An 11,482-nucleotide genomic window follows, 5' to 3' on the forward strand; every position below is an offset into this window, starting at 1 on the left:
CTCTTTTGCCTGAAAATAAAAATACAATACCCCCCCAACATTACAACCCACCACCCACATACCCCTACTCTAACCCACCCAAACCCCCCTTAAAAAAAACCTATCACTAACCCCCTGAAGATCTCCCTACCTTGAGTCGTCTTCACCCAGCCGAGCCGAATTCTTCATCCAAGCAGAGCAAGAAGATGTCCTCCATCCGGTAGAAGTCTTGATCCAAGCGGCAAAGAAGATGTCCTCCATCCGGTAGAAGTCTTGATCCAAGCGGCAAAGAAGAGGTCCTCCATCCGGGCGAAGTCTTGATCCAAGCGGCAAAGAAGAGGTCTTCCATCTGGGTGATGTCTTCTTCCAAGCGGCATCTTCTATCTTCTTTCTTCCGGATCCATCTTCATCCCGCCAACGCGGAACATCCTTCTTCCCCGACGGACTAACGACGAATGAAGGTCTGATTGGCTGAAAGAATTCTATCAGCCAATCGGAATTAAGGTAGAAAAAATCTGATTGGCTGATGCAATCAGCCAATCAGATTGAAGTTAAATCTGATTGGCTGATCCAATCAGCCAATCTTATTGAACTCGCATTCTATTGGCTGTTCCAATCGCCCGGATGGAGGACCTCTTCTTTGCCGCTTGGATCAAGACTTCTACCGGATGGAGGACATCTTCTTGCTCCGCTTCGATGAAGAATTCGGCTCAGCTGGGTGAAGACGACTCAAGGTAGGGAGATCTTCAGGGGGTTAGTGATAGGTTTTTTTAAGGGGGGTTTGGGTGGGTTAGAGTAGGGGTATGTGGGTGGTGGGTTGTAATGTTGGGGGGTATTGTATTTTTATTTTCAGGCCAAAGAGCTGATTACTTTGGGGCAAGGCCCAGCAAAAAGCCCTTTTAAGGGCTGGTAAAAGAGCTGATTACTTTTGTAGTTTAGAATAGGGTAGGGAATTTCTTTCATGTAATTAGCAAGAGTCCATGAGCTAGTGACGTATGGGATATACATTCCTACCAGGAGGGGCAAAGTTTCCCAAACCTCAAAATGCCTATAAATACACCCCTCACCACACCCACAATTCAGTTTTACAAACTTTTTTTTTATTTTGGGGGCTTTTTTATTTTATTAGGGGGCTTAGATTAGGTGTAATTAGTTTAAACTGCTTGTAATTCTTTTTTATTTTTTGTAATTTAGTGTTTGTTTTTTTTGTATTATAGAATAGTTTATTTAATTGTATTTAATTGTAGGTAATTGTAGGTAATTTATTTAATTAATTTAATGATAGTGTAGTGTTAGGTTTAATTGTAACTTAGGTTAGGATTTATTTTACAGGCAATTTTGTATTTATTTTAACTAGGTAGCTATTAAATACTTATTAACTATTTAATAGCTATTGTACCTAGTTAAAATAAATACAAAGTTGCCCATAAAATAAATATAAATCCTAAAATAGCTACAATGTAATTATTAATTATATTGTAGCTATATTAGGGTTTATTTTATAGGTAAGTATTTAGTTTTAAATAGGAATAATTTAGTTAATTTTAGGAATATTATTTTGTTTAATATAAATTATATTTATGTTAGGGTGGTGTTAGGGTTAGGGTTAGAGTTATGTTTAGGGGTTAATAACTTGATTATAGTATCGGCGACGGTGCGGGAGGGGGATTAAGTTTTAATAATTGTTGGTAGGTGGCAGCGATGTTAGGGAGGGCAGATTAGGGGTTAATACAAATTATTATAGTGTTTGCGAGCCGGGAGTGCGGCGGTTTAGGGGTTAATACATTTATTATAGTGGTGGGGAGGTCCGGTCGGCAGATTAGGGGTTAATAAATATAATATAGGGGTCGGCGATGTTAGGGGCAGCAGATTAGGGGTTCATAAGTATAACGTAGGTGTCGGCAATGTCCGGTCGGCAGATTAGGGGTTAAAAAAAATTATTAGAGTGGGGGCGATGTGGGGGGGCCTCGGTTTAGGGGTACATAGGTAGTTTATGGGTGTTAGTGTACTTTATAGCACAGTAGTTAAGAGCTTTATATTCACGCGTTAGCCCATAAAGCTCTTAACTACTGACTTTTTTTTGCGGTTGGAGTCTTGTCGGTAGAGGCTCTACCGCTCACTTCTCCTAAGACTCCAAATACCAGTGTTAGGCAGATCCCATTGAAAAGATAGGATACGCAATTGGCGTAATGGAATCTGCGGTAGCCTGGAATCGCGGTAGGGAAGTGAGCGGCAGACCCTTTCCTGCCTGACTCTAAATACCAGCGGGTGGCCAAAAGCAGCGTTAGGAGCCCTTAACACTGCTTTTGATGGCTAACGCAGAACTCTAAATCTAGGTGTATGTCATTTAAATTTAAGCTTGAACACCCCCGCCTGTTACTAAGGGGAGGTTTTAGCGACTCTGGATGATTGTGACCCTATTGTGATTCCTCCAGAGAAATTGTGTAAAATGGATAAATAATTGGAAGTACCTATTTACACTGATGTTTTTCCAGTTCCTAAAAGAATTTCGGAAATTATTAGAAAGGAATGGTATAGACCAGGTATTCCGTTTTCTCCCCCTCCTAATTTTAAGAAAATGTTTCCCATATCAGATACCATTCGGGACTCTTGGCAAACGGTCCCTAAGGTAGAGGGAACTATATCTACCCTAGCTAAGCATACTACTATACCCATTGAGGATAGTTGTGCTTTCAAAGACCCTATGGATAAGAAATTAGAGGGTCTTCTAAAGAAATTATTTGTTAATCAGGGGTTTCTTTTACAACCTACGGCTTGCATTGTTCCAGTAACTACTGCAGCAGCTTTTTGGTTTGAGGCTCTAGAAGAGTCTCTTAAGGTTGAGACTCCATTAGATGACATTTTAGATAGAATTAAGGCTCTCAAGCTAGCTAATTCTTTTATTACTGATGCCGCTTTTCAAATTGCTAAATTAGCGGCAAAGAATGCAGGATTTGCAATTTTAGCACGTAAAGCATTGTAGCTCAAATCTTGGTCTGCTGATGTGTCATCAAAACATAAGATTTTAGCTATTCCCTTTAAAGGTAAGACCCTTTTCGGGCCAAAATTGAAGGAAATCATTTCTGATATTACAGGAGGTAAAGGCCATGCCCTACCTCAGGATAAGTCGGTTAAAATAAGGGGTAAACAGAATAATTTTCGATCCTTTCGGAACTTTAAAGGAGGACCCCCCGCTTCTTCTTCCTCAAAGGAGGAAGGGAATTTTACCCAATCTAAGTCAGTCTGGAGACCCAATCAGAACTGGAATAGGGGTAAACAATCCAAAAAGCCTGCTGCTGCTCCTAAGACAGCATGAAGGGGCGGCCCCCGATCCGGGACCAGATCTAGTAGGGGGCAGACTCTCTTTCTTTGCTCAGGCTTGGGTAAGAGATGTACAGGATCCCTGGGCACTAGAAATAGTGACCCAAGGTTATCAATTGGAATTCAAGGACTTTCTCCCAAGAGGGAGATTTCATCTTTCAAAGTTATCTGCAAACCAAATAAAAAGAGAGGCGTTCTTACGCTGTGTAAAAGACCTTTAGACTATGGGTGTAATTTGTCATGTCCCAAAATTGGAACAGGGACAGGGGTTTTATTCAAACCTATTTGTGGTTCCCAAAAAAAAGAGGGAACGTTCAGACCCATCTTAGACCTCAAGTGTCTAAACAAATTTCTAAGAGTTCCATCATTCAAGATGGAGACAATAAGAACAATTTTACCAATGATCCAGGAGGGTCAATATATGACTACCGTGGACTTGAAGGATGCTTACCTTCATATTCCAATTCACAAGGATAATCATCAGTTTCTAAGGTTTGCCTTCTTGGACAAACATTATCAGTTTGTGGTTCTTCCCTTTGGGTTGGCTACAGCACCCAGAATCTTCACAAAGGTTCTAGGGTCTCTTTTGGTGGTTCTCAGACCGCGAGGCTTAGCGGTGGCGCCTTATCTGGACGATATTCTGATTCAGGTGTCAACATATCATCTGACAAAATCTCACACGGACACTGTGTTGTCTTTTCTGAGAACTCACGGCTGGAAGGTGAACATAGAGAAGAGTTCACTTGTTCCACAGACAAGGGTTCCTTTCTTGGGAACTCTGATAGACTCGGTAGCCATGAAAATATTTCTGACAGAGGTCAGAAAATGAAAGATTCTAAATACTTGCCGAGCACTTCAGTCCATTCCTCGGCCATCAGTGGCTCAGTGTATGGAGGTAATTGGATTAATGGTAGCGGCAATGGACATAGTTTTGTTTGCTCGCTTTCTTCTCAGACCACTGCAGCTGTGCATGCTCGGACAGTGGAATGAGGATTATGCGGACTTATCTCCTCAGATAAATCTGGATCAAGAGACCAGAAACTCTCTTCTTTGGTGGTTGTCACCGGATCATCTGTCCCAAGGGACTTGTTTCCGCAGACCCTCGTGGATGCCAGCCTTCTGGGCTGGGGTGCAGTTTGGAACTCCCTGAAGGCTCAGGGTGTTTGGACTCAAGTGGAGTCTCTTCTTCCAATCAATATTCTGGAACTGAGAGCAATATTCAATGCGCTTCAGGCGTGGCCTTAGTTGGTTTTGGCCAAATTCATCAGATTCCAGTCGGATAACATTACGACTGTGGCATATATCAATCATCAGGGGGGAACAAGGAGTTCCTTAGCGATGATAGAAGTATCCAAGATAATCCATTGGGCGGAGGCCCACTCTTGTCATCTGTCAGCGATCTACATCCCAGGAGTAGAGAACTGGGAAGCGGATTTTCTAAGTCGACAGACTTTTCATCCAGGGGAGTGGGAACTTCACCCAGAGGTATTTGCCTCATTGATTCTCTGATGGGGCAAACCAGAGTTGGATTTGATGGCATCTCGTCAAAATGCCAAGCTTCCAAGATACCGATCCCGGTCAAGGGATCCTCAGGCCGAACTGATAGATGCCTTGGCAGTGCCTTGGTTGTTCAGCCTAGCTTATGTGTTTCCACCGTTTCCTCTCCTTCCCCGCGTGATTGCTCGAATCAAACAGGAAAGAGCATCAGTGATCCTGATAGCGCCTGCGTGGCCACTCAGGATTTGGTATGCGGATCTAGTGGACATGTCCTCTCTGCCACCGTGGAAACTTCCATTGAGACAGGACCTTCTCATTCAAGGTCCTTTCCAACATCCAAGTCTAATTTCTCTGCAGCTGACTGCGTGGAGATTGAACGCTTGATTTTATCGAAGTGAGGATTCTCTGATTCAGTCATCAATACTTTGATACAGGCCAGAAAGCCTGTCACTAGAAAGTTCTATCATAAGATATGGTGTAAATATCTTTATTGGTGTGAATCCAAGGGTTACTCATGGAGTAAAGGTAGGATTCCTAGGATTCTGTCTTTTCTCCAAGAAGGATTGGAGAAAGGGTTATCAGCGAGTTCCTTAAAGGGACAAATTTCAGCTTTGTCAATTCTGTTTCACAAGTGTTTGGCAAATATGCCAGATGTTCAGTCTTTTTGTCAGGCTCTATCTAGAATTAATCCTTTATATAGATCCATTACTCCTCTCTGGAGTTTGAATTTAGTTCTTCGAGTTCTTCAAGGGGTTCCGTTTGAACCTATGCATTCCATGGATATCAAATTGTTATCTTGGAAAGTTCTGTTTTTAGTTGCTATTTCTTCTGCTCGAAGAGTTTCTGAGCTATCAGCACTACAGTGTGATTCTCCATATCTCATTTTTCATTCTGATAAGGTAGTTTTACGTGATTTCTTCCTAAGGTTGTTTCGAATAAGAATATTAATCAGGAAATTATTGTTCCTTCATTGTGTCCTAATTCTTCTTCCAAGAAGGAACGTCTGCTACATAACTTGGACGTGGTCCGTGACTTAAAGTTTTACTTAAAGGCAACTAAAGATTTCCGTCAGTCATCTTCATTGTTCATTGTTTATTCTGGAAAGCGGAGGGGTCAGAAAGCTACGGCTACCTCTCTTTCTTTTTGGCTGAGAAGTATCATCCGCCTGGCATATGAGACTGCTGGACAGCAGCCTCCTGAAAGAATTACGGCTCATTCTACTAGGGCTGTGGCTTCCACATGGGCTTTTTAAAACGATGCATCTGTTGAACAGATTTGTAAGGCTGCGACTTGGTCGTCCCTTCATACTTTTTCCAAATTTTCCAAATTTGATACTTTTGGTTCTTCTGAGGCTATTTTTGGGAGAAACGTTGTTCAAGCAGTGGTGCCTTCCGTTTAGGTTCCTGTCTTGTCCCTCCCTTTCATCCTTGTCCTATTGCTTGGTATTGGTTTCCCACAAGTAAGGATGAAATCCGTGGACTCGTCATATCTTTGTAAAAGAAAAGTAAATTTATGCTTACCTGATAAATTCATTTCTTTTACGATATGACGAGTCCACGGCCCACCCTGTTCTTTTAAGACAGTTTTTCTTTATATTTTTTGTAAACTTTAGTCACCTCTGCACCTTTTAGCCTTTCCTTTTCTCTTCCTATAACCTTCGGTCGAATGACTGGAGGTGGAGGGGAAGGGAGGGGCTATATATACAGCTCTGCTGTGGTGCTCTTTGTCACTTCCTGTTAGCAGGAGGTCAATATCCCACAAGTAAGGATGAAATCCATGGACTCATCATATCGTAAAAGAAATTAATTTATCAAGTAAGCATAAATTTACTTTTTGGGCAAGTTCTCTGAAATACCCAGTAGCGAAGGGGTTAATACAATTGCTATTTTTATAAGAAGTTGGTAAACGCAGTATAGTGTAAATGAACAGATTTTACAGACAAGATAGAAATGGTACTGAAGTTTTAATATACAGTTTGTCTCTACAACCTTTCTGAGACGACAAGGAAGTTGGTTTCTTATTCGTGAAATTCTGTTTCTTATTCATGGAAGTTGGTTTCTTATTCAAATTTTTTGTCAGACTGCTTTAAAATAAAAAAAATAGGTTTTATTTAAATAATAATATGATTCATATAATGTAGTTACACAGAGGTGGAATCCCTTTATACAACAATTGGATATACCAACTGAAAAAAAGGGCATATGTTGGCACCAATACAAATATTACTATTTTGAATAAGTAACTGATATTTTCAAAGGGTTAATGACTATTGGGCCACTGATTTCACTATGAATATATACAGGATATATCCCCCCTCCATAACATGCAATTGTTTTTAGCCTGGCCCAATGGCGTTTTGGGCACAAAAATTGATGCCAACCCTGGCATAGGTGCTGTAATTCTCATTTTTGAATAAGTAACTGATATTTTCAAAGGGTTAATAACCATTGGGCCACTGCTTTCACTATGAATATATACAGGGTAGATCCCCCTTCATGACATGCAATTGTTTTTAGCCTGGCCCAATGGCGTTTTGGTTACAGAAATTGATGCCAACCCTGGCATAGGTGCTGTAATTCTCATTTTTTAATAAGTAACTGATATTTTCAAAGGGTTAATAACCATTGGGCCACTGATTTCACTATTAATATATACAGAGTAGATCCCACTCCACTCCATGACATGAAATTGTTTTTAAAACTAATCAGTAAGAGACTGAAAAAAGAGTACAAATATAGTACTCATAACGTTCTATTATAATAAATACTGTGGATAAGGGCAGAGAATGAAAATTAAAACTTAAAGGGACATGAAACCCAAATTTTTTTTCTTTTATGATTCAGATAGAGAATACAATTTCAAACAACTTTCCAATTTACTTCTATTATTTAATTTGCTTCTTTCTCTTGTTATCCTTTGCTGAAATGTTCATCTAGGAACGTTCATGTGCAGCAGAGAACCTAGGTTCTAGCTGTTGATTAGTGGCTGCATATATAAACTGATTGTCATTGGCTCACCCATGTGTTCAGTTAGAAACCAGTAGTGCACGGCTGCTCCTTCAACAAATGATACAAGAGAATAAAACAGATTAGATAATAGAAGTAAATTAGAAAGTTGTTTAAAATTGTATTCTCTATCTATATCTGAATCACGAAAAAAAAAATTTGGGTTTCATGTCCCTTTAACTTTTACTATATAAGCTTAAAAAAGGGGACAAACAAAATCATGCTATTAAAATATGCAAATGCCTGATTGGGTTAATAAAGTTGGACAGAATAAGAAATCTACTATTCAAATATCCCCCAAAGATATAGGGTGGCTTCGGATTTCTTATCTGTGATTCAAAATATGGTCAATAGGTAAAGGTGTCATAATAATCTGTTAGTTATGTTCAACATAGCAGGAATGTATCCCAATAGGTGCAAATATTGCTGATGGCTTCTCTGGTATATGGGTGTTCTAAATAGAAAGAAAGAAACAAACCCACAGTAAATAAACAGATTCCCTATCAGATAAAGCCTTATGGTGATAACTTATAGTTACCTCTATTGTTAGGAACAACCTATTCACAATGGCTGACCGGTATAAGTAGAAAAACATTGTGATCTTTACTCTTAGTGTCTCTGGAGATATCAGAGATTATTTCTGGCAGGTTACAACTGTAAAAGACTAATATCCTTCTCTGGAAATACCAGAGGTCTATACCAGTTAGTTATTTACAGTTATTGGTATGAATATAAAGGCGCTTCAGAAAAGGAGCCAGGTTGTTAGAGGTAGCCAATAAGCAAATTATCTTTCTGGTAATATCAGAGATTACAGTATAAATATAAATACCATTGGGAAATATATAATTTGGACCTGGTGAGAGACCTTGAAAAGGGTGCCAGTTACCTATTAATACCGTTTACCTGTTAATACCAGTTATTAATATGATTTTCCCGAAACCTATACCTTTGGATACCGTTGTATAAAATATACACTCAAAAAAGTTAAGTCACCTGGTGAGCGGTCTTCAAAAAAGTGCCTATTACCTATTAATACCGATCGTCTGTTGATACAAATTACTAGACTTTACAGAATCAGACATAGGGACTATACTATGAATGGATAATATCCTTCTATGGAAATACCAGAGACCTTTACCAATGGTTACTCCTAAGAGTTAAAGATGTAAATATAGAGGCACTTGAAAGAAAGTTGTTAGAACTACTAATGAGGAAATTATCTGGTGATACCAGAGACCTATACCTGTTAAATACCGTTGTGAAAAATATATACTGTCTATAGCCTCCAGTTAGGGGCACCTATTTGTGATCTCCTGATAGGAGACCTTCCAAAGAGCGCTAATTACCTATTAATACCGGTTACCTATAAATACCATTGTTTGATACCATTGTATGACTATCTGGTAATACCAGAGACCTATACCTCTTAAATACCGTTAAGGAAAATAAGTTAAAGGTGCTTGGTTGTTACACCCGATAAAGGATCTTCAAAAAAGTGCCTGTTACCTGTTATTACCATTACCTATTAATACCTTTAGTTAAACGCTATCAAATCAGGCATTGCTCTTAAAAAATAAGGGGGAGAAGGGGAACAGGGACGCCACTGATGCGTTTCGCCGTTGTGGCTGTTTCAAAGGGCCTGGTTATTAACAATTTACAAAATTGATGTTACTTATTCAAAAATGGTAATTACAGCACCAATGCCAGTGTTGGCATCAATTTCTGTACCCAAAACACTATTGAGCCAGGCTAAAACAATTGCATGTCATGGAGGGGGATGTACCCTGTATATATTCATAGTGAAATCAGTGGCCCAATGGTTATTAACCCTTTCAAAAATATCTGTCACTTATTCAAAAATGGTAATTACAGCACCAATGCCAGTGTTGGCATCATTTTTTTGCCCAACACACCATTGGGCCAGGCTAAAAACAATTGCATGTCATGGAGAATTAGAGCACCTATGCCAGGATTGGCATCAATATTTACCAGATATGTTCCCCAGGTACAGTAGCATATTCTGAAAGTGAGATTACGTCAGATTATATTTGCTTTCTATGGAATGACAAGGGTGAATGACAAAATGGAATGCCCATAGACTATAATGGGATTACATTTAGTGCTATAGCAACAAAAATATCAGACATATGAAGTAGCTATTTACCAGATATGTTCCCCAGGTACAGTAGCATATTCTGAAAGTGATCTTACGTGAGATTATAGCTGCTTTCTATGGAATGACAAAGGTGAATGACATAATGGAATGCCGATAGACTATAATGGGATTACATTTAAAAGTGCTATAGAAACTAAACTATGATACATATCAAATAGATATTTACCAGATATGTTCCCCAGGTACAGTAGCATATTCTGAAAGTGAGATTAAGTGAGATTATAGCTGTTTTCTATGGAATGACAAGGGTGAATGACAAAATGGAATGCCCATAGACTATAATAGGATTACATGGAACAAGTATATATAAACTGTGCTTCCCAGTTATCACATAAAGTATTTCACAACAGATATAGAACCAACATATTAAAATACCATAGAAAGTAAGTGGTATATAGTTGTACGTAGACTATATAATACAGAGAATATAGGGTAAAACTTCAAAGTGACCTGTATACGTATAACCAGATCAGAAAAGTGTATATCACCCCTGTTGGTATGTAAGTTCCTGCATATGATGGAAGCAGAGGAAAAAGTATTTTCCAATATATGTCCCTGGAAAGCGGTGTGGACAATTCCAAGCGGTGGCCTTAGAAAATGCTGTCAATGGATGCTGCTCTTATTATACTGAAAGGACTGTGATTCTCCTCCCAAATGGAACTTGTAAAACAAAAACAGAGAGCGCAAACCACTCTAAGAGTAAAAGTATTTAATATAAATTGTAAAGCGCAAGTAAAAAATATACGTACAGGAATTAAAAACAACAAAGCATATAGTGCATATCACCACAGAAACTCTGTTGCAGGCCAGATGAGTGTTGACTTGTGCCACTCGGTCCTTCCTACAGTCTAAGTGCAACCGGAAAGCTGTGAAGACTTGGAAGTGCGGGGCTACTCAAAGTTGTAATAGCCTGTGTCTGGAGCTCATGTGACTACGATATAGCTCCTCAACGCGTTTCATCGGGATCCGACCAGACTTTGTCAAGAGGTGATGTATCAACAAAACGCTTAGAACCTTTTGAATTCAGCGGGCTGTCAAAGGTCAGGTACGTTGCAGCGTCTGATTGGCTGACTACGTGTCACTTAATGATTGGCTACTGAGCGCCAATGAAATCCTCCCAAGCAGCTGTCATAGCGATATGTGATATAATGCATAAAGTGCTCAGAAGGCATATACCTAGCTATTGGACAATACTTATATAGCTATACACATGCAAGCAAGTATTAAGTAACACTGTAAAAGGGGTACAATGTAAAAAATTCAGTAATATAAAAACATTTCAAAGCAAATAAAACGCTTATGATTAAAAATATTAGAACACGTAAAAGGCTATCCGGCAGACAAAATACAAACTATCAATAGTTAATGATGTAAGTAAACTGCCTAGATTTATATATATATATATATATATATATATATATATATATATATATATATATATATATATATATATATATATACAGGCTACACTATAAAAGACCCCCTAACTGGATCTTGGATTCAA

The sequence above is a fragment of the Bombina bombina genome, chromosome 7, assembly GCF_027579735.1.
Source record: "Bombina bombina isolate aBomBom1 chromosome 7, aBomBom1.pri, whole genome shotgun sequence".
NCBI classification, from domain to species: domain Eukaryota; kingdom Metazoa; phylum Chordata; class Amphibia; order Anura; family Bombinatoridae; genus Bombina; species Bombina bombina.